Source organism: Palaemon carinicauda, chromosome 13, assembly GCF_036898095.1.
Source record: "Palaemon carinicauda isolate YSFRI2023 chromosome 13, ASM3689809v2, whole genome shotgun sequence".
NCBI classification, from domain to species: Eukaryota; Metazoa; Arthropoda; class Malacostraca; order Decapoda; family Palaemonidae; genus Palaemon; species Palaemon carinicauda.
The window spans coordinates 119,098,446-119,123,066 of record NC_090737.1 but is presented as its reverse complement, the minus strand read 5'-3'; the positions used below and the strand labels follow the sequence as shown (position 1 = coordinate 119,123,066).

Genomic DNA, 24,621 nt, shown 5'->3' with positions numbered 1-24,621 from the left:
TTGCAAAGTTCTTGGAGCCAGAATGTTTTACCCCACGCACTAGTTTATAAGAATTTTGACACATTCCTTGGTGCTCCTTATCCTGAGATGTGTCATTCTTGCCAGATGGAACACAATCTGTCCTAAACATTTGTTGTAGAAGGGAATTCTCAGCTTTATCTTAATTATGCCCAAGTTTCTTACTTCAATCTAATTGCTTTTTCAGTGGTCATTCATTTTCTACTGATCTTTGGCCTCTGAATTATTGTCAAACTTAATTTCTATGATCAACTATTTTCTTAACCTGTTCTTCAAAAAAAGTTATCTAACTTTTGTAAGAATTGTGCACTGGTGATGATAATTCCTTTACACAAAAATCAGAAACTATTGGTTATGTCACTAAAAACCAGATCAAATAATCATTTCCTAATCCATATTGCTAGACTACAGAGACGACTGAAAACTACTATATTATGATTGCCTGGTTATGCTCACTAAAGTTGTAAACCTTTACCGTAGCCATGTCAATTCCAAGAGAAGACCAAACTCCTCAATATCAAAGGCATTAACACTTGAATTTGGAAGTATATATATATAAACTACGATGAAATAAATTCAATGATCTTGGCATATGAATTTTACCTCTAAATTATAAACTCATTATCCAAGTGTTCTTAATTCTAAGAGGAGAGAGCCAGTGTCGAGATAAAAAAGCAACAATTTTTCATCTGATATACCATAAACAATTTTGAAATATGAAAGAATAGCTGAAAAACCATTAAGCCTTGACTTCGAATCAGTTGGTGTATCAAAAGACTTCTCCTTTATCATCTCTGATTTGTGACTTTTTCACCAACTGACTTAAATATTTGCAGATCTTCAATACAAAATCAATATCCATGACTATTTTCTACTATCCTCATCTCTGCAATTAATCGAATTAGTCCTACAATCTGTTTCTCATTTTTCTTTTCTAATTTTTTCCAATAATTTCTTGTACAATTGCCATAGATCATTTTTGAGCTGTATTCATTCTCAAGACGTCCTTACATCTGACAGCGGGAGCAGTTCGGCATATGATAGTGGTCACACATGATATGTACCCCAATAGGGAATTTTCTAACCCTCATCATCAATATCCTTCTGAATTTCAGATCCGTACCTTGGAATGATGTGAGTATTCCCACCTGGGGAAGGTTTCGTTAATACAAACTGTTTCTTGTATGTTGGGCAATGATTGTTCTTTTCAGATTTTTTCTTCTGTAGTAACAAACCTGCAAACAAAGAAACAAAATATATAGAAAGTGCCCATAAATTGAATATAGAATAATCACACAAAACATTTCAATGTGTATTAAGTATAATAGATCTCTATAAAAAGGGGGCAAAAATATTATCAGTAAACTCCATCTAATACAAGTGATGTAAAATATGTAATAACTAATAATATAATGATAAAATTTTAGCAAAGCAGAGCATGGAATGTCATTTGTGAGGCCTTGGTTCCAAAGTGCAAATTCTCGGAACACTACTATTCGAGTCAATACTTTTAAATAAGAAAATCTTGAAAGAAAAACTTTAGGCTACCTTATTTCTGTTCTAGATTTCTAAAACATATAGAACAAAGTTCCTTCTGTAAGTACAGAAGAGGGGAAACGAAATTTGTGAAAAATGAGAAATAATTGTGAATAATGGGAACAGAAACTGGTGAGGACTAGGATGAAAAGTTCATGGAAAAATGGGAAGAGAAACTAGCGAAGAAAGGATATAAAAAACATTAACTGAACACAGCTCCAATATTAAATGTGAGGAGAGTAATGGGCTACTTTATTTTTGGGACAGTTACTTATTTGGGCTATATAACTTAACGCTGGGGCTTGTGAGGCTCTTCCGCTTCCAAATGCAACTGGGGGGGGGGAACACTGCCGTTACAATATGAAGTAAAGGTTAATAGGCTGTACAGGAAAATGAAAAATAAGTGATAATGTTAATAAATCAGAAGGATATAAGGCAAGTGCAGCTAGGGACAGAAAGAACATTGCAAATACCCTGAAATACTATCATGCCTACAATACATAACATGAGGTGCACTTTTGACACCTTACAGCTGTAATGGGCAGTTGAGATCCTCCACATTTGAATATTTCAAACGTGAAATATTACTTGTCTCAAAATCTCAAATGTGAGGTCTTACTAATTCGGTTCAATTTACCAACTTCGTTATGGTTTATTCTATTATAGCCTCTTGTTGAAATTCACTGAAAGGTTCTGCTAATCTCAAGGTTCTCTCCATTCAGATAGTGAAACTTAAAGAATAGGTTCCAAATTATCCCTTGCCCAGTTAAATAAATAATCAATGGGCATTTCAGTACTGTATTAGGATTTTTGACCCACTAAAGGCTAAGACAGAAAATTATTGGAAAACTCAAAGATATGTACATTAGGTTTAGTACAAAACAGAAATAATGCTTATACTTGAAAGGATAAATGTTTCCCATTGACTTTTTTTTAATGATAAGTGTTTCTGAAGGTCATCTTTGTTCTATCTTATTGCCTTTGCCCATTGCATTTGGATTTTACTTCAATATTAATGATACACCAAGAAATAAAAAGATCTGACACCATACTGTATCAAGAAAAATCATGTTCCTGAAGAAGAATCCAACATTTGGTTATAGCAACATGAATTGAAACCGAAAGACTTTTATATAAATATCATCAATACTTACAGATTCCAATGATCCAACCTCTGGTCATAGCAACATGAATTGAAACCGAAAGACTTATATAATATCATCAATACTTACAGATTCCAATGAACCAACCTAAGGACCTAAGTTTCTAAATACTGAAGTCTCCGCTCCGGAAAACTTGTTAAAGAATATCTCATCAAAGTTTCCTCCCTTACCTCTGTCATGCCAGAGACATTTTTTACTTTAACTCTGGCACCTTTCAGAGTGTGCTTTCCATTGATCCTCATGCGGCTAACTTAGTACCATCAGTACTGGTGGAAAGACAACCAAATCTACCCGCCACGACTTCAGGACCGGAACTGGCTAACGTGGAAGTAGCAGCCATGTCAGCCATACAAGTATGTCCATGGATAGATCACTGGTCTGGGGCACCCTCTCATTTTGCTGTATTACGAGACCTCAAGGATCATCATGTAAGGGAACAGTTCAAGGAACTTTGAAGATCGGGCACTGAAGCCATAGAGTTCCCCCTTCATCAGAACGTTTTCCTTTGGGGAAATTGTGTTCTGAAGAGGCGCGACGCTGTCTTAGCTAGATGCTTTAGACAACTGTCCCCTATTGATGCTCTGGAGAGGCTGGGATAAAACCCTATATTAAGCAGAGCAGCAGCACCGAGGTTGCCCACTCCTCAGAAACAACCCAAGAACTTGCCTTTTAGGCCAGCCCCCATGGATGCACTACAACCTAGGAGGCAGAATCCTAGACCCACCTTTTGCGGAGATTGATTGATTTAGAGTTTTCAGGCATCCTGACATCTAAGGTCATTGACGCCGGCCTTTCGCGGAGAGGAAATCCCTCCGGTCAATAAGGACATGGTGGCACAAGTTCACGCTAGGGAGGGCATGTCCCCCAGCTTACCACCAGTGGGAGGATGCCTACAATGCTCTTGGCAAAGGTAGCAGGACTTAAGAGGTCGATTCTTGGACAGTAGAGGTCCTTGTTAAGTGTACTGGATCCCCTTCATAAACTGTCCACCTCTTCTGACCAGGAGTCTGATCCAATCATACTATTTGAAAGGATCACCAAAACACCTACTCTTGTTAGAGGATGTCTCCAAGTTGCTAAAAAAAGAAGCAGTGGAGGAAGTCTTCAATGACTCTCCAGGCTTCCTCAGTAATATATTCCTGGTACAGAAGCTGGCGGGAGGTTGGAGACCTGACATAAACATCTCCCTCTTGAACCTCTATTTTGCAGACAAAGTTCAAGATGGAGACCCCAACTTCCATTATCCAGGCCATCAGGAAGAACTACTATCTTCTGACCATAGACCTAAAAGACGCCTACTTTCAGGTCCCCATCCGTCCTGCCTCGAGGAAATACCTAAGGTTTTCCTTTAGAGACAAGGTTTCCCAATTCAAAGTGCTGTGCTTTGGCCTATCTACAGACCCTCAAGTCTTCACCAAAGGCTTTGTCCTTGTCTCAGTCTGAGTACAAGCCATGGGCTCACGAGATACCTAGATGAATGGCTCCTCTTAGCAAAATCCCGAGCTCCCCTGCTGAAACACTGAGACCTACTACTGGATCTGTGCAAGGAGTTAGGGGTCCATCTGTACCTGCAAAAGTCCAGCCTCATCCCCAATCAGTCGATCAGGTATCTGGCCATGGACATAAGACTTGATACAAAACAAAAGAGCAAGGTTCAGGACATTGACAACAACCTTTCTGAAAGGAAACCTCCTGCCTGCCCATATCAAGCTTCAGACAATCCTGCAACTCTGAAGCAAGTACCTCAGGTGGTGATATCAGACCTCTTGTGGTGGCTGGACAAGAAGAACCTGTAAGTGGGAACCCACCTTCAGGTTCCTACCCCACAGCGCATGCTTTTCACAGATGCATCTTGCCAGGGGTGGGGTGCTCATCTAGGAAAGAAACAAATCTTGGGCCTATGGTTAGAAGAGGACAAGAGTTTCCACCTAACTTTCCTAGAAAGGGAAGTGGTGCAACTAGCATTATTCCACCTCACAAGACTGACAGGTCACTCCACGGTGTTGAGTGACAACTCCACGGTAGTGACCAACATCTCCAAAAGAGGTAGTGTAGCCCCTCTCCTGCCATCCAAACTAGCAGGAGAGATTCTCAAGTGGACACACTCCCAGACGATCTCTCTCTCTGTGAGGTTTATCCCCGTGAAGAGAAACATCACTGCAGACCACCTGAACCGTCGAGGGATGATAGTTGGTTAAGAATGGTCTTTGCTTCTTTTAGTGGCGAAGAGACTTGTGACTTTGTGGGGTTCCCATCTATGGACATGTTTGCCACCCACCTGAATCACAAACTTCTCGTGTATTGTTCTCGAGTCCCACACCAACTGCAGTGACGCAAGATGCATTTCAACACCCATGGGAAAGTCTAGACTTTCATGCCTTCCCACCATTGTCTGATTCATCAGACATTGAATAGAATCAGGACATCCAAGGGAGTCAGTAACTATATGCTCAGGTACCAGATAAAAACTCAGCTTGTCGTAAAACGTTTAATTTCGACCTGTAACATTATAAAAGTTAGAATAACATACCCATTTTTTTTTCTTTTTTTTTTTTTACGTATCACCTTAGCAGAAACATTAATCCTTATCAACACATGAACAAACATATATAATTTCTCACTAATAATTATCATAACAATAATGTCATCACACAATCACCGTTACCAACAAGTTAAAAGATAAGTAACAATTAACTGCAAAAAGTCACTTACAACAATGCCTCCTCTCTGATACCCAGCAGATTTCTCGTGCATTAAATATCGGCTAATTTCTTCTATCAGCTCTTACGTTAACACATCCTAAAATCCAACATTACTACAATATAGTAGAGGAACAATGTCAAAATGCCAATAAGACTATTCAACCGAAACATATCCATAATTCACAAATCTCATTACACAAACAATAGCATACCTTAAAGAACACAAGCTACATATCAACACCATTTGCTTGCATGAGTGCACAGCTGCACTCCTCAGCAACTACGCACAAACAGTTGGTTACGTGCACAACCTCCACCTGCCAGTCACTGGCCACGTCGACAGTACCACTGCCCACCGTCACAATTTTGCACTGTCGTCAGTGAGCATGCGCAAACTTCACAAACTTGAACATTACTAAAATACTTAAAAATAATTATTAGTGTTTAACTAATAATACACTCCCGCCTCCTTTATTGTTCTTCAACGGGTAGCAATACCACCAACTTGTGAACCGATCTCTTGATAACTGTGTCACTTTGTCCCTTATATTTTCCTGGTCTTTGTATCTTGTATCTAATGCTTACATCTCTCACCTTATTGTCTCTGCCTGTTTCTGTATCTACAACCTGCCCCATTTTCCATTTTCCTCGCACAACATTTGTGTCTTTAATCAGAACAATATCACCAGGTTGTACATTTCTTTTATCTGTGTGCCATTTTTGCCTTACAATGAGTGTAGGGAAATAATCTCTCTGCCACTTACGCCAAAAGGTGTCGACAACATTTTGTATAAAGTTCAACCTTTTCTTGGTGTCACCTGATGTAGACCATGAACCAGATGGTACTTTATTACTTGCTCTACCCAAAAGTAAATCGTTTGGACACAAATATGTTCCTAATTCTACATCCATACCAGGTTTTATTCCAATAGGCCTTTCATTCATTAAGTTTGCTATTTCAAAAAATGTTGTCTGCAAATCACTAAATGTCAAGATGGTAGTTCCTATGAGCATTGACAGAGACCTTTTTACAGACTTAATTAAGGCCTCACTTACCCCATTCTGCCATGCAGCATCTGCAGACCGATTAAATTTCCATTTCAAGCCTTCCTTTGCTCCAAATTCAGTGATCTCGTGTATGTTCCAGTTGTTATCACTCTTAAGTTCTTTATTTGCTGATACCAATTGTGAGCCTAAGTCAGAGTGTACAGTATCAGGATAGCCATGAACCGCTGTAAATATTCTGAAACACTTTAAAAAACTATAAGTATCATATCCATCTACAACATCAATATACACGGCACGTGTAACAATACAATTGAATATAACACCATAAGCTTTACCAGTTGTCCTTTTCTTTACATTATCTTTGATTTGAAAATGTCCAAAAATATCCACAGCAGTGTGATAGAATGCTGGACAAGGACTCATTCTTTCATCAGAAATCTGACCCATTCTTTGACCTTCAACTTTGGCATCCAGTTTCCTGCAAAGAATACAACCTCTCTTTATCGATCTTATGATTTTACGTGCTGAAGGAACCCAAAATTTAGACTGAAGCTTACATAGTGTAACATCAACTTCAGCATGATCCAACCTGTGTAAATAACTAATGTACAAGACTGTAAATGGATGCTTACCAGGTAATAGAATGAAGCTATCTTGGTTCCAATTATGTTTCAACCATCTTTCCATTCTTTCTCCTACCATAATTGTACCATCTTCAGCTTGAAATGGTCCTAATCTTTGAAAACATTTGTTCCAGTTCTCAGGAAGACTTTTTTGTGCTTGCATAATCCAAAACCTCTCAGCTTCCTTAAGTGATCTAGGTTCAAGTTTCTTTAGAACACCCTTAAAAGATTTCACCTTAACAATGTTAAATATCCTAGCAGTGACTGCAATTAACATATTATAGTTGTTGAATTTCGACGCATCAATTATGGTTTCTTCATGAACAGAGTATTGTGCAAGATAAACATGAATTCTATCAGGTAACTCACAATTCACTGATTGACTGATAGGCCACACTTCTAAAGGAAGGGCCATGAACTCTGGACCATATTTCCATGAATAGACAACTGCAACATTTAAAGGGTCCTGGGGTCTGGTCAATAGATCAGCAGGATTTAATCCAGAAGCAATCCACCACCATTCATTTGGGTCACTTTTTGATTGAACTTCTGCTATTCTAGTGGCTACGAAAGTTCCAAAGCCATAAGATTCCTTTTGGATTTGTGCTCTAACAATGGAGGAATCTGTTATGTGCATTACCGAACTAAATTTATATGTCATTTCATCTTCAATGGCTTTACGCATCCTGCACGCTATAACAGCTCCACACAATTCAAGCCTTGGAATAGATAACTGTCAACTAGGGGCTATCCTACTCTTTGCCACAATGAGCCTGCTCTCAAATGCACCAGACTCTAACTCCCACCTAGCATATGCAACAGCACCATAAGCATTTGTTGAACTATCACTGAAAATAACAAGTAAAGGCAATCCTTTGGCTGAGGTTGGCTTAACATTCCTTTCAAAATAAAGAGTTGCAGTGCCAAATAACTCACAAAAATATGACACCCATTGTTCTTTTAAATAGGAAGGCAAGGGATCGTCCCATCCTAATTTAAAGTCACATTTCACAGTGTCTCGTAGCAAAATCTTTGCTTTTAGTGTGAATGGAAGCAAAAACCCCAGTGGGTCGTAAACAGAACACATCTGACTGACGACAACCCTTTTTGTTAAAACTGAAGGTATATTTTCAACGAAATTCAACTTGTTTAAGTCTGGTTCTGTTCTTACACCCTTATATTTTGGAGAGAAATTTAACTTAGTTTTAAAATAAAACACATCCTTATTGCATTGCCAGTTAAGGCCAAGTATTCTTTCATTACTATTCTGGGACACTTCAAAGTCAGAATGCTCATTATCTCCAGTAATGGTCCATCGTTTAATTTTAAAACTGCCTTTAGAGAGTACATTTTCAATATCTCTAATTAGGCTAAATGCCTCAGCTTTACTCTCAACAGAATGGATTATGTCATCTACATAGGAATTGGTCATTATCACACGTGATGCTTCTGGGAAGTCTTTTACCGACAATTCTGCAGTATGTCTGAGAGCTAACATTGCAATAATTCCTGAGGGCCTATCCCCGAAACCCATGCATGTCATTACATAGTGATCAGGTTTGCGATTACTTTGCAAATTTCTCCAAACAAATCTATGTACATGTTGTTCTAATTCTGGAAGCTTAATGCAATTATACATTTTGCTTATGTCACCGGCTATGCCTATAGCCTTTTCACGAAATCTTAGTAATATACCAAACATTGAGTTCAAAATATTAGGGCCCTTTGCCCAAAAACTATTTAGAGACTGGCCCATATACTTTGCCGATGAATCAAAAACAATTCTCAATGGGGTTGATACAGATCCTGGTTTTAACACTTCATGATGTTGAATGTATGTGACAGGACCAACATAGTTTTTAACCTCTTCATCGGATAACTTCCGAATTACATTGCGCTTTGTCATGTCAAGTATCTGGTCATTATAAGCTTGAGCATAGTCTGAACCCAGTTTCATCAATCTTTTCTCTGTGCCTTTCAGTCTAGCAACAGCTACAGATACATTATTTTGCAACAGTTTGGGATCCTTAGTCCATGGAAATTTAGCAGACCATTCTTTTCTGTCCGGGTAATACATCAACCCACTTTCAATAAGAGCCAGCTCCTCTTCCTCTTTTATACTATAATTGCCATTGCCTGTTGCACATTTCCCACAACGACAACTACCACATCTGGGATTACAATCAGTTCCTAAGTGTTCAATGGTGAAGAAATCATTTATCTGTGCTGTAATATCAATTACGGGTTCAACAGATATATCATAGTCGGATATTGTACTGGAAACATGATTAATGCTAATGCCTGGATTACTCCTAAACACTGATAAGGTAACAATGTCGAGATGACTGCCATACACACACATTCCAAACTGTGATTCCCTGAGCTGTAAATTTTCAGCCACAGTTTCCTTAACTGTTGGAATTAAAGAGCAATGATCAGAACCAATTAGGAGATCTATTTTCCCATAAGGTCTATCTAATGCACATACATTAACACCCTTGAATAAATGTTTCACTTTTGATAAATCTACCTTACCGACTTGAGATGTAATGTCATCGATTCCATAAGCAGTAACATTGACATCATTCCCATCCTTGTCGGTTAAAACCAGATCATACTCTTTACTACTGTATGTCACAGTTTTGTCGCCCAATTTAGTCACAGCTAATCTGACACATTTTCCTTTCAGTCCCAATGCCTTAGCCACATCATTTCTGATCATTGTTATATCAGTTCCCGAGTTAAATAAAGTTTGTAACTCCTGATTACCACACTTGATCTTGTTAACCATAAATAAAACACCGCTTCTTTTCAGACTTACAAAGGAATTTCCTGTTATGAATCCCTCATGTATAATAGTATGATGAAGTTTTCAATATTAATCTTACCCGATAATCATGTAGCTGTCAACTCTGTTGCCGACAGAAATCTACGGTCGGGATACGCCAGCGATCGCTATACAGGTGGGGGTGAACACCACAGCGCCATCTGTGGTCAGGTACTCTAGTACTTCTTGTCAACACCACCTCAATTTTTCCTCTGTCGTGCCTCCGGCTAGACCTACATGGATACGCTGTTGATTCTGGAGTTATTGCTCACGATTTGGTGATGTATTTGCTCTAGAGTTTAGCCTTCGCTATTCAGGAAGCTATATCATTAGCTTAGCAAGTTTTTGGAATTAATTTGATTTAATTGTTGATTTAATTTTGGTACGAAGAGAGTATGAACTCTCTTTCACTTTTAAATGGCCGACCCTTCCCTTAGATGGAAGTGTTGGTGTCGAAGAGAGTATAGACTCTCTTAATTTTGCTTAACAAAGTTATAGAATTATTTTATATCTCTCCGCCTTTTATAGGCCTCTTTGATTAACTTCCTTTTATTATAAACTTATTTAAATTAATTTCTATATTTGTTTATATTCGACCTTTCCTAATAGTAGGCGGTCTTTTCTTGGTACCGAAGTTAATTAACTTTGAGCCCGTCATTTCGTTTTTACCTGTTTACATATTATGCTATTTTAATGTTTTTGAAAGAATTTCTTTGATAGTCTTGTACTGTTTTCAAAGTTGAACTAACGTTTTGTTTTGTCTCTGCAGTTGTTGACGTTCAGAACGTTCAACTTGCGCTCTATCGTTACGATAGAGAGAGAGTCTATCACGGTGTCACGTTGCAGTAAGAGTAAACCGATTCTAGCGTTTTGTTCATTCTTTCTTAGCTTAAATGGTTCTATTCTAATAAAGGAACTTTTTATTTGGGAAACCTTTCAGTTTTTTTCCTTTAACAATAATATGTTTTAACGATATATATAATTGGGCTCTTCTCTCAGATGCTAAGTAAAGAGAGAGAGAGAGAGAGAGATAGAGACGGAGGGAGAGAGAGGAGGATAAACGTTTCGTTCAAGCGGGTAACGTTGTTATCGTTTTTGTTCTTCTCCCTAGTCTCTTTAGGGGAAGAAGGTAAACGTTTCTAGAGTTTTATTCTTGTTCTCAGACTTTATGCGGTGAGAGATTTTAAACGTAGTTTATTTGATCTAGTGTTTAATCTCTTTTCCAGCCACTGAATTATTTATCTTTCATTATGTTTTTCTGTTACATTGTAATACTGTTTTCGCAATTACTAACTTTTAATGAAGGATAGAATTGCGTGTTTCAGGTACAAACCACTTAAAGTTTCGAGTTCAGTGAAATAAGTGCAAACAGAAAATCAAAAGTGATAAAGTGATAAGCGCAAAGTTTTACAGTGTTGCGTTCGAGGGTTCGTCTGTTCGTGCCAGTTGTTCGCCTAGTCTGGGACCTCTTACAAGCTCCCAAGCCCAGGGGAGAAGTAATGTCGAAGGACTTATGGGTTCAGCAGGCCTCGATCGACGAACAGACGTTTCCCTCCGTGGTTTCGAGTGTAACCAACTCACGTAGCCGATGTGATCACCCCACCCACACAAAGACGAGAGAGCCCATTTATTCCTCGTCTGCGGAAGAGGTTTCTCGCAGAAACCATGGACCAAATCTTGCAGCTTTTAAGTGCAAGTCGGTCCCTTCCGCGCAAGTCCAACTCCTAGGTGGTGCCATTAGCACTGGGTCAGTTCGGACTTGCTGCAGTACGACAACTGCACACCTCCCAGAGAGGCAAGGTGGTATCGCAACAGACAGTAACTCCGTCTGTTGCCGCACCAGCTGTTTTAGACCCTCAGTTTCAACGGACAGTAGCTCCGTTTGTTGTTGTCTTTCTTAAACTCTAGTGGTCTATGCTGCTGACAATGCAGTCTCAGCTTGCGGTGTTGATGCAGGAGTTTCAGGCAGAGAAGGTTAACACACCTCCTCCTGCGAGCGCTCCTCCACCTCTACGCAGTCCAGCCTGCCAGACGTATGATGTTGAGGTTCCTCAAGCTACCTCCATGCGTGAGCTGCCGCGTTGGGAGTTGCCAGATACCAGCTCTGTGCAGCAACCTCCACTTTCCTTGAGGCAGGAGCCTCTTGCCACGCGGCAACCTCCTCAACACTTGAGGCAGGAGCCTTATGCTTTGCAGCAACCTCCTCTACCCTGGATAAAGGACATGACGCTAGAGACGATCTCAGTTCCTGTTTCCGAAGAGAGGAGGTCTACTCTCACGTGGTGAAAGAACAGCTTTCTTCTCAAGGAAGTCTACCTTTGGCTGTTCAGAAACCCGACCGCCGTCTCTTCTCTGACGCATCAGACACGGGCTGGGGTGCGACTTTGGACGGACAGGAATGCTCGGGAACATGGAATCAGGAGCTAAGGACACTTCACATCTATTGCAAGGAGCTGTTGGCAGTTCATCTGACCTTGATAAACTTCAAGTCCCTCCAGCTTAACAAGGTGGTGGACGTGGACTCTGACAACACCACAGCCTTGGCTTACATCTCCAAGCAGGGAGGGACTCATTCGTGGAAGTTGTTCTAGATCGCAAGGGACCTCCTCATCTGGTTAAAAGATCGAAAGCTCACGCTGGTAACGAGGTTCATTCAGGGCGATATGAATGTCATGGCAGATCGCCTTAGCCGGAAGGGTCAGGTCATCCCCACAGAGTGGACCCTTCACAAGAATGTTTGCAGCAGACTTTGGGCCCTGTGGGGTCAGCCAACCATAGATCTGTTCGCTACCTCGATAACCTAGAGGCTCCCGTTGTATTGTTCTCCGATTCCAGACCCAGCAGCAGTTCACGTGGATGCTTTTCTGCTGGATTGGTCCCATCTCGACCTGTATGCATTCCCGCCGTTCAAGATTGTCAACAGGGTACTTCAGAAGTTCGCCTCTCGCAAAGGGACACGGCTGACGTTGGTTGGCTCCGCTCTGGCCCGCGAGAGAATGGTTCATCGAGGTACTGCAATGGCTGGTCGACATTCCCAGGACTCTTCCTCTAGGAGTGGACCTTCTACGTCTACCTCACGTAAAGAAGGTACATCCAAACCTCCACGCTCTTCGTCTGACTGCCTTCAGACTTTCGAAAGACTCTCAAGAGCTAGGGGCTTTTCGAAGGAGGCAGCCAGAGCGATTGCCAGAGCAAGGAGGACATCCACTCTCAGAGTCTATCAGTCTAAAGGGGAAGTCTTCCGAAGCTGGTACAAGGCCAATGCAGTTTCCTCATCCAGTACCACTGTAACCCAGATTGCTGACTTCCTGTTACATCTAAGGAACGTAAGATCCCTTTCAGCTCCTACGATTAAGGGTTACAGAAGTATGTTGGCAGCGGTTTTCCGCCACAGAGGCTTGGATCTTTCCACCAACAAAGATCTACAGGACCTCCTTAGGTCTTTTAAGACCTCAAAGGAACGTCGGTTGTCCACTCCAGGCTGGAATCTAGACGTGGTCCTAAGGTTCCTTATGTCATCAAGATTTGAACCTCTCCAATCAGCCTCTTTTAAGGACCTCACATTAAAAACTCTTTTCCTCGTGTGCTTGACAACAGCTAAAAGAGTAAGTGAGATCCACGCCTTCAGCAGGAACATAGTTTTCACATCTGAAACGGCTACATGTTCCTTGCAGCTCGGTTTTTTGCTAAAACGAGCTTCCTTCACGTCCTTGGCCTAAGTCGTTCGAGATCCCAAGCCTGTCCAACTTGGTGGGGGACGAACTGGAGAGAGTACTTTGCCCAGTTAGAGCTCTTAGGTACTATCTAAAAAGGTCATAACCTTTACGAGGACAATCAGAAGCCTTATGGTGGGCTATCAAGAAGCCTTCTCTTCCAAGGTCTAAGAACTCAGTTTCTTACCTATTCAGACTCCTGATTAGGGAAGCACATTCTCATCTGAAGGAAGAAGACCTTGCTTTGCTGAAGGTAAGGACACATGAAGTGAGAGCTGTGGCTACTTCAGTGGCCCTCAAACAGAACCGTTCTCTGCAGAGTGTTATGGATGCAACCTATTGGAGAAGCAAGTCAGTGTTCGCATCATTCTATCTCAAAGATGTCCAGTCTCTTTACGAGAACTGCTACACCCTGGGACCATTCGTAGCAACGAATGCAGTAGTAGGCGGGGGCTCAGCCACTACATTCCCATAATCCCATAACCTTTTTAACCTTTCTCTTGAATACTTTTTATGGGTTGTACGGTCGGCTAAGAAGCCTTCCACATCCTTGTTGATTTGGCGGGTGGTCAATTCTTTCTTGAGAAGCGCCGAGGTTAAAGGTTGTGATGAGGTCCTTTAGTATGGGTTGCAGCCCTTTATACTTCAGCACCTAAGAGTCGTTCAGCATCCTAAGAGGACCGCTACGCTCAGTAAGAAAGACGTACTTAATAAAGGCAGAGTAATGGTTCAAGTCGTCTTCCTTACCAGGTACTTATTTATTTTGTTATTTTTTGAATAACTAATAAAATAAAATACGGGATACTTAGCTTCTGTGTTAACATGTATGCTGGTCTCCACCCACCACCCTGGGTGTGAATCAGCTACATGATTATCGGGTAAGATTAATATTGAAAAATGTTATTTTCATTAGTAAAATAAATTTTTGAATATACTTACCCGATAATCATGATTTAATTGACCCACCCTTCCTCCCCATAGAGAACCAGTGGACCGAGGAAAAAATTGAGGTGGTGTTGACAAGAAGTACTAGAGTACCTGACCACAGATGGCGCTGTGGTGTTCACCCCCACCTGTATAGCGATCGCTGGCGTATCCCGACCGTAGATTTCTGTCGGCAACAGAGTTGACAGCTACATGATTATCGGGTAAGTATATTCAAAAATTTATTTTACTAATGAAAATAACATTTTCCCACAAGATTCATTGTTAACATCTACAGTATTACATCTGGACTTCTTTAGACATTTTCTTGCTATGTGAACACCTTTAAGGCAATTAAAGCAAATACCTTTCTTCTTTACACACTCCATTCTGTCATTGATACTCAAGTTCTGGAAAGTTGTACAGTCTAAGATATCATGTCCATCTGAGCCATGATACCAGCACCTATGCAGCCTTGTGTTGTCACTGATCTTATTCCTGTTCCGTTCAGCATTTTCTTCTGTAATTTTAGTGAAAAGGTCAGTGATATTTGTAATAGCATTTTCAAGTCCTGCTATCCTTTCCATTACATCTGACTCTCTTCCTTGCTTTGTACTACGCTGATCTTCATAAGTGCAGGTATAATTCACTTTAGCCTTAATATTATTATTGCTTCTAATATTAGCATTAAGATATTTCATTGATTTCTTTTCACTCAAAAGGTATTCCAACAACTTTCCGAATAGGTCACGATTACCTACACACACTGCTAACTTAACCCATTCACGCTTCTGAGTAGGTGGTAATAGTTTTTTCTATCTGGCTAGTCATGTTAGCAGTATTTAATTCTGAAGCCAAACTCATTTGGTCTAAGTAAAGATAGCATTGCTCAATCTTATCAACCATCCTAATGAAACTCTCACTATCCCCTTCGGAAATAGGTTTAATTGACCTTATGTCCTCTACTACTACATCAATAATGGTTCTGCTGTTCCCAAAAGTTTCATCTAATCGCTCAAACATTTTATCGAAGTCATGATCTGCACCACGAACTGTATCCAAGGCCTCTCCTGAGAGACACTGTCTTAGCACAAAGGGATCTTTCCCATAATTTGATTGCATTAGTCTAAAAAAATCTCTCTTGAAATTGCTATAATCTCTCACATCTCCGTGAAACCTGGGCACATCAATCGGTTTTACTTTTAAAACTTTTTTCACCGGCATTTTGTCTTTAACTTTCACAAATATCACATGAGCTGCACACTTTCTATCTTCTAATGCTTTGATATAAACGTTAGCCTCCTCTATCAATTGAGCATCACAGTTCTCATCTAATAAATTGCAATACTGTTCATTAGCTAGTTCAACTTCATCATAAGCCTTAACAACACTCTTATCTTTCTTCTAGAATTTCTAATGCCATTTGATCTAACATATACTCATGAAACTTATCAAGCTTACGTGTTAGTTTTGCCTTTGCGGTTCCCCTCCGCTGTTTGGCCTTCTTCTGTGCTTCCAGTGACATCCTAGCACTATCATTTTCCCCCGTGGAGCTGCTGTTTTTCCCTTTATCTGTCATGATGAGTGTTGTCGAAATATATGCTCTGGTACCAGATAAAAACTCAGCTTGTCGTAAAACGTTTAATTTCGACCTGTAACATTATAAAAGTTAGAATAACATACCCATTTTTTTTTTTTTTTTTTTTTTTTTTTTTACGTATCACCTTAGCAGAAACATTAATCCTTATCAACACATGAACAAATATATATAATTTCTCACTAATAATTATCATAACAATAATGTCATCACACAATCACCGTTACCAACAAGTTAAAAGATAAGTAACAATTAACTGCAAAAAGTCACTTACAACAATGCCTCCTCTCTGATACCCAGCAGATTTCTCGTGCATTAAATATCGGCTAATTTCTTCTATCAGCTCTTACGTTAACACATCCTAAAATCCAACATTACTACAATATAGTAGAGGAACAATGTCAAAATGCCGATAAGACTATTCAACCGAAACATATCCATAATTTACAAATCTCATTACACAAACAATAGCATACCTTAAAGAACACAAGCTACATATCAACACCATTTGCTTGCATGAGTGCACAGCTGCACTCCTCAGCAACTACGCACGAACAGTTGGTTACGTGCACAACCTCCACCTGCCAGTCACTGGCCACGTCGACAGTCGACAGTACCACTGCCCACCGTCACAATTTTACACTGTCGTCAGTGAGCATGCGCAAACTTCACAAACTTGAACATTACTAAAATACTTAAAAATAATTATTAGTGTTTAACTAATAATACAGTAACCCTAGTGGCCCTAAGGTGGCCGGCAGCAGAGTGGTATTCAGACCTACTGGAACTTCTCACGGAAGTAACAAGAGAACTTTCAGAATGGCCAAACCTGCTATGCCAACCTCACATAAGAAAATTCCACAACGCAGTACAGTGCCTATCCCTATACGGCTGGAGACTATCCGGCGTCTCCTCCAAAAGAAAAGCTTTTTAAAACCCACTGCGAAGCCACTTTCCAGATACCTTCTAAAGTCTTCTGCAGCACTTCCCCGGACAAAGAGGAAAATTTTCTGTGATTGGTGTCATAGGGGGAATATTGCTCCACTCAAAGCCACTACTCACCTGATTGCACACTTTCTACTGTTCCTGAGGAACAAGAAGGCCCTTTCAGTCACCGAGGTAAAAGGCTACCGCTCGGCCTTGAGCCAAGTATTCAAACTGAAAGGATTGGATCTCTTTGACTCTTGGGAACTCTCAGCCCTGATTAGAAGTTTCGAGCAGTGTTGACCTTCTTGAGAAATAAAACCCCCTCCTGGGATGTGACTAAGGTCCTGCAGCCTTTGAAAACAGCCCCGTACAAACCTATGCATAAAGCCTTAGACAGAGACCTTACCTTAAAGACAGTCTTCCTCCTTGCCTTATTATTATTATTATTACTATTATTATTATTACTGTCCAAGCTACAACCCTAGTTGGAAAAGCAAAGTGCTTTAAGTCCAGGGGCTCCAACATGGAAAAATAGCCCAGTGAGGAAAGGAAATAAGGAAATAAATAAATGAAGAGAATAAATTAACAATAAATCAATCTAAAAAAAAGTAACGTCAAAACAGATGTCCTATATAAACTATTAACAATGTCAAAAACAAATATGTCATATATAAACTATAAAAAAACTCATGTCCGCCTGGTCAACAAAAAAGCATTTGCTCCAACTTTGAACTTTTGAAGTTCTACTGATTCAACTACCCGATCAGGAAGATCATTCCACAACTTGGTAACAGCTGGAATAAAACTTTCAGAGTACTGCGTAGTATTGAGCCTCATGATGGAGAAGGCCTGGCTATTAGAATTAACTGCCTGCCTAGTATTACGAACAGGATGGAATTGTCCAGGGAGATCTGAATGTAAAGGATAGTCAGAGTTATGAAAAATCTTATGCAATATGCATAATGAACTAATTGAACGATAGTGCCAGAGATTAATATCTAGATCAGGAATAAGAAATTCAATAGACCGTAAGTTTCTGTCCAACAAATTAAGATGAGAATCAGCAGCTGAACACCAGACAGGAGAACAATACTCAAAACAAAGTAGAATGAAAGAATTAAAACACTTCTTCAGAATAGATTGATCACCGAAAAACTTAAAAGACTTTCTCAATAAGCCAATTTTTTGTGCAATTGAAGAAGAGACAGACCTTACATGTTTCTCAAAAGTAAATTTGCTGTCGAGAATCACACCTAAAATTTTAAGAGTCATACAAATTTAAAGAAACATTATCAATACTGAGATCTGGATCTTGAGGAGCCAATGTCCTTGACCTACTTACAATCATACTTTGAGTTTTGTTAGGATTCAACTTCATACCCCATATTTTGCACCATGCACTAATTTTAGCTAAATCTCTATTAAGGGATTCCCCAACCCCAGATCTACATTCAGGGGATGGAATTGATACAAAGAGAGTAGCATCATCTGCATATGCAACAAGCTTTTCTAGGCCAAACCACATGTCATGTGTATATAGTATGAAAAGTAATGGGCCAAGAACACTACCCTGTGGAACACCGGATATCACATCCCTATACTCACTATGGTGCCCGTCAACAACAACTCTTTGAGATCTATTACTTAAAAAATCAACAATAATGCTAAGAAACGACCCACCCACTCCCAACTGTTTCAGTTTGAAAACAAGGGCCTCATGATTAACACGGTCAAAGGCAGCACTAAAATCAAGGCCAATCATACGAACTTCCTGACCACAATCAAGGGATTTCTGTACAGCATAGGAGATTGTAAGAAGGGCATCACATGCTTCAAGGCCTTTACGAAAACCAAATTGCAAACTAGGGAGTAGATGATTACCTTCAGCAAACCTATTAAGACGTTTTGCCAGAAGACGTTCAAAAAGTTTTGATAATATGGGAGTTATGGAAATTGGGCGGTAATCAGTGGGACTTGAGCTACCACAAACACATTTACATAGAGTAACAACATTACCAATTCTCCAACAAGTGCTAAAAGCTCCTCTTCTTGCTAACTTGCGCAAAATAACATAACTTTGGGGCTCAGAAATCTGCTGTCTTTATGAAAAACAAAGGAAAAATACCATTTGGGTCTACACCTCCATAAGCATCAAGGTCCATCAACAGAGCTTTAATCTCACAAGATGGAAAAGCTAAACTAGTTAGTTTAGCCTCAGGAAAACAGGAATGAGGAAGTTCAAGTTTTTCATTACTCTGTTTACTGTCAAAAACATCAGCCAAAAGGGTTGCCTTTTCCTTTGGACAGTGAGTGACTGAGCCATCTGGTTTAAGTAAAGGAGGAACTGATGCATCTACACCAAAGAGTGCAGATTTAAGGGTAGACCACCATTTATGTTCCTGAGTTGAACCAGAAAGGGTTTCTTTTATGGTTAAATTGTACTCCTTTTCAGTTGAGGCATAAACTCTCTGAGCAAAAGCTCGAAGTTGAGTATAGTTGTTCCAGGTCAAATCTGATCTGTTACCCTTCCAAAGGTGATAGGCCTCCTGCTTCTCCAAATAAGCACGTCTACAATCATCATTGAACCACGGTTTGTCCATCACTCGGTACCTTAGCACACGAGAAGGGATACGCCTATCAATTATGTTGACTAGATTCTCATTCAAAGGGACAACAGGATCTACATCATTATATAATTGTGACCAATTCGAGCACAAAAGATCATGCGAAATCCCAGCTAAGAGAGTAAGTGAACTACATGGTTATCTCATGTTACATTCCAGAGGGTGGAGAGAACTATCTTCGGCCTTTGTTCCTGAATTTGTAGCCAAAACCCAAATTTCGGTTGATAATATCAGATTTGACTTTTTCATGATCTTGTCTCTCAAAGAGGTAACTGATAGCCCAGTGACATATTACTACGTCCTGTAAGAGCAGTACATAAATATTTAAAGAGGACAATATCTTAGACCTAAAATCTCTAATTTGTTTGTGAGTCCTAGCCACACCAAAGAGTTTTCAGAAACACCATTTCTTTCTGGTTGATTGAAACTTCATGAGAACCTATAAATCCTTAGGGGTAGCATCTCCCTTGCCGCAACATTACCATTTCGCAATAACCACTTGGTAGCACTAGTTCTCAAGGCAAGTCTGGAAGAGATAAACCACTTTTATGAACCACTACCTTGAAGACTGCACACACAGGTCCTCAGACACTTTTCCATAGGGCACATTGTTGCTACACAACAAATACAGTAGTCTAACTTTAAGCTGTTATGGGACAAATAACTGTGTTCTTATCCAAGGTATTGGTTATTCTCTGCAATATAAAGGTATATAATGAGTATATAGGCAAATGGCGATTTTGATCGAACATGAAGTCCTTACTTGAAATCTTCCTGATGCAAATAAGAATACATTGTTTATGTATGTGTATTGGCTGATACAATGATGACATATTGAATATGTTAATAGGAAACTATGTTCATAACATATCACTTCACCCTGGCAAAGCTCTCTAGAATAGAATAGAAGGCTCTGCCTTGTACAAGCTGGCTGCACTGTTCACAAATAATTGACTTTGCTCTCTTGCTAATACTTTAGTAATTGTATCTTGAGAGAGAAGGGCAGACCACCTACCTTTACCGAGACTTCCTCCCACCTAAGGATGACTCGTATTTAAATGGCTCAAAAGTTTGTATCCCAGTAGGAATAAACTACAAATCTTATACAGTATAATTTTAATTTTTCCTAGCCATACAGACCAGAGTTATTTACCAATTTACCAAAGGTCCCACCTCAACTGGCCCTCAAGTCTTTGATACCAGCGTAGCACATGTGCAGCAGCAGTTGCCCAGCAACACAGCATGACAAAATCTACCATTTCTTTTTTATTGTCTGGTGGTAGAAAACGAAACTAGAAGTAACCCCATATGAATGACTCAGGTTTGTATAGCTAGGGAAAGTACAAATTATATAAAATTTGTAATATTACAGTATTTCATTATCTTATTACAGTACAGTAAACAAACTTTTGACATATCAGGGATTTATGATTTCAGTTGAATTTGTTTGTATTTCCAAATGTTTGTAAGTTGAGGACCTGATTTTATTAGAAAACCTCCCTATACATAAACAAATCAATGTTTATTTAAACTTTGGGTACTAACAAATCTAGCCACCTATGATGATGGACTTCATTGAAGTGAGACTTACCATATTGCTTGTGATGGTGTCCAGTTGTAGGGTGGCATCCTGTTGTGGGATGTCCATTTGAGGGTGGCGTCCTGTTGTGGGATGTCCATTTGAGGGTGGCGTCCTGTTGTGGGATGTCCATTTGAGGGTTAGCGTCCTGTTGTGGGATGTCCATTTGAGGGTGGCGTCCTGTTGTGGGATGTCCATTTGAGGGTGGCGTCCTGTTGTGGGATGTCCATTTGAGGGTGGCGTCCTGTTGTGGGATGTCCATTTGAGGGTGGCGTCCTGTTGTGGTTAGCTCCAGTTGTCCCTCCCCACACCATCATCATAGACTGCATTATTTGCCAAGGGTATTATCCAGATACCTGCCAAAGGTCAATAATCAATGTTCAGGAAACTAGATAACTTTAACTGTAAATACAACTTTCTGGGATATTTTTGAAAAATCAGATTCCTGACAAACTTTTTAGAATAAAGGATTCATCTGGAGGAGTTATTCAACAACATTAATTTAAGAACGAATAATGAGTTATAAGATTTTTTCTAATCAAGATATGTTCCATCAATTGTCTATCAAAATCAACGTGTGTTTTAGAATAAACAATTAAATGAAAAATTTCTTGCAAGTGCACATTTGCACTTTACCACAACATAAACTTAATTCTCATATTCTCATCTTGTCTCTCACGCAAGCCATGTCAACATACAATCAGCGGCAAGAGGCTCATCCAAACATCCATCTATCTACCAAGGCACTTCCCCCAATTTTGGTAGGTAGCCGACATCAAACAAATATATAAAAAAAAGAGGGACCTTTCATCTCTACACTCCTCCCAACCTGACAAGGGACTCCAAGTTTGGCTGATACTATTAGGGTGCCACATCCCACCCACCCCTGTTATCCACCACAGATGAAGCTTCATAATGCTGAGTCCCCTACTGCTGCTACCTCTGTGATCATCCAAGGTGACCGGAGGAAGCAGTAGGCAAATGACCGGAGGAAGCAGTAGGGCCTACCAGAACTACGTCACAATTGCTCGCCATTCATTCCTATTTCTAGCACGCTCTCTTGCCTCCTATCACCCAGAACTACTTCACTCCATCCATCCACCCAAACCTCGGCCTTCCTCTTGTACTTCTCCCATCAACTCTTGCTTTCATCACCTTCTTTAGCAGGCAGCCATTTTCCATTCTCTCAACATTGTCAAACCACTTCAACACATTCATATCCACTCTAGCTGCTAAATCATTTCTTACACCCGTTCCAAACATGGATTAATAGAATACTGTATTAATTAAAAGCTATTTCTTAATGACCTCTTTTTTGTAGTTGGAAAAAATGAAATAGGGGAAAATGTCAAGATGTTTCCTTTAGACTGAAAATAAATCAAGCTTTCAAAATTCATAAACTTAACTCGACATTATACCATTCACAATTAGATGTCGCCGACAAAGTCATTTCCATACATCTACATAGGTCCGATTCGATACAACCCAAGTTAATTATTACTATTATTACAAGCCAAGCGGCAGCTCTAGCTTGAAAACCAAAATAACATTGAAAAACTGAACTTGAATTTCTTCCAAAATCAAGAACCTTTTCAACTATCGCATGTTAATTATAGACATTTCTCACTATAGCATAAAGCTCTTGAAAAACTAATATGGAAACTAAACAAGTTAAATATCTACTTTACAAACATCACAATTCATTCATTTCAATACAATTTCCAATCAATTATCCTTGTTAATTTCTAGATTCAAACTATTACGATACCTTATCAAAAGGAGTTAGCTTTGAGAAGTTAAATCAATTATATATAAATTGTTTTGACTCATTAATCTACAACAATAATGTACACAATAACATGATCAATTAAGCAAGTTTTATATTAAAAATCATTACTGGATCTTTATGAAATGTGACTTTACTGGCGTTTTACAATAATTACTTGGCATTACACATCGTAATGAAAAAATGACTCGCATGCAGTGGAGTTAAAAATGAAAATTACTGTATGTTTAATCTAAGTTATTAAATGACTTATTCTTTTTCAACATGAGTTGTATTGAGCCGACTAAATGTACAGAAATGACTTCAATCGACATGACCAGAGGTTTTGTGACTGCTTTGTCTGAAAAGAGAAACCTATCTCAATTAATTTTGAATAGAGGCGTTTGCTACGGTACTCGATAAACTTCATCGGGTTGTCGTAATAAAAATAATAAAAATTCAATTCCAGAAAGTAATAAAATTACTTTAAATTTCAAAAGTCAAAAGTTCAAAATTCCTTAACTTACCTCAACTTTTTCTTTTTAAAATTTGATGATGTGTGAATAGGGATGTCGTTGTTGTCACATTAGTCATTTCCATACATCTATACGTAGTAGATTCGATACAATCCAAGTTTATTATTATTATTATTAAAAGCCAAACTGCAATTAACTTAAACCCAAAACAATACAATAATGAAAAACTTGAACTTCATTTAAAATCTACCTTCTTTTCAACAATCGCAACCATATTAATTTATAGACATTTATTACCATTGCATAAAGCTCTTAAACTAATACGAAAACTATACAGTCAAATGTCTGTTTTACAATCTACAACTTAATTAGTAATATTAATTTAATTTCAATTTAATTATCTTCATTAATTTTGGGAATCAAACTATCTTATCAAAAGGAGTTTGCTTTGGGAATTTAAATGAATTATATCTAAATTGTTTTGACTCAATTCACAACAAAAAGGTACAAAATACCATGGTCAATTAAACGGTTTTATAAAAACGTTTGGATAGAAAAAAAAAAAAGAAGTGACTTTACACAGGTTTCAAAACCACCTCTTGAAATTACACCTCGTAATTAAAAGATAAAAAAAAACATTACTGAATCTTTAACGAATGAAAATTAATGTGACTTTACAAGTGTTTTAAAACAATCTTTTTTAATTGCATCATATTAGGAGAAAAAGGACTTCTTCAAATTAAGAGAAAAAGGACCTCATCATATTAGGAGAAAAAGGACTTCATCACACGCAGTAAAGCTAAAAATAAAAACTGTTTACTTTAAGTTATTCAACACTTGACTCATTCTTTGAGTTAACTTGAACTGTATTGAACCAACTTAATGTACAGAAATGACTTCAATCGACATGACCCTTTTTGTGACAGTGCTTTGTCTGAAAAGAAAATAAACAAATTTTAATTATTTTTCAATAGAGTTGCTTGCTCTGGAACCAAATGAATGAGGGTTGTAATAGAAAAAAATTAATTTTGCCTAGTAAAAATTACAAGAAAATCAATAAAACACAGCAACACCAAAAAATTAACAGCTGCATAAAAAAAATATATTATTATTATTATTATTATTGTTATTATTATTAT

The 24,621-nt window shown here is 38.9% G+C and overlaps 1 long non-coding RNA gene across 1 annotated transcript; it reads right to left on the bottom strand.

Annotated features, from left to right (window-relative positions):
* Nucleotides 1–2: 2 nt before the first annotated feature.
* LOC137652045 (uncharacterized) lies at nt 3–24,410 on the bottom strand. Its single transcript, XR_011046165.1, has 3 exons — nt 23,534–24,410; nt 21,254–21,597; nt 3–1,253 (listed from the first exon to the last, which is right to left on the bottom strand). It is a non-coding gene; the product is annotated as an uncharacterized lncRNA (long non-coding RNA).
* Nucleotides 24,411–24,621: the final 211 nt, after the last annotated feature.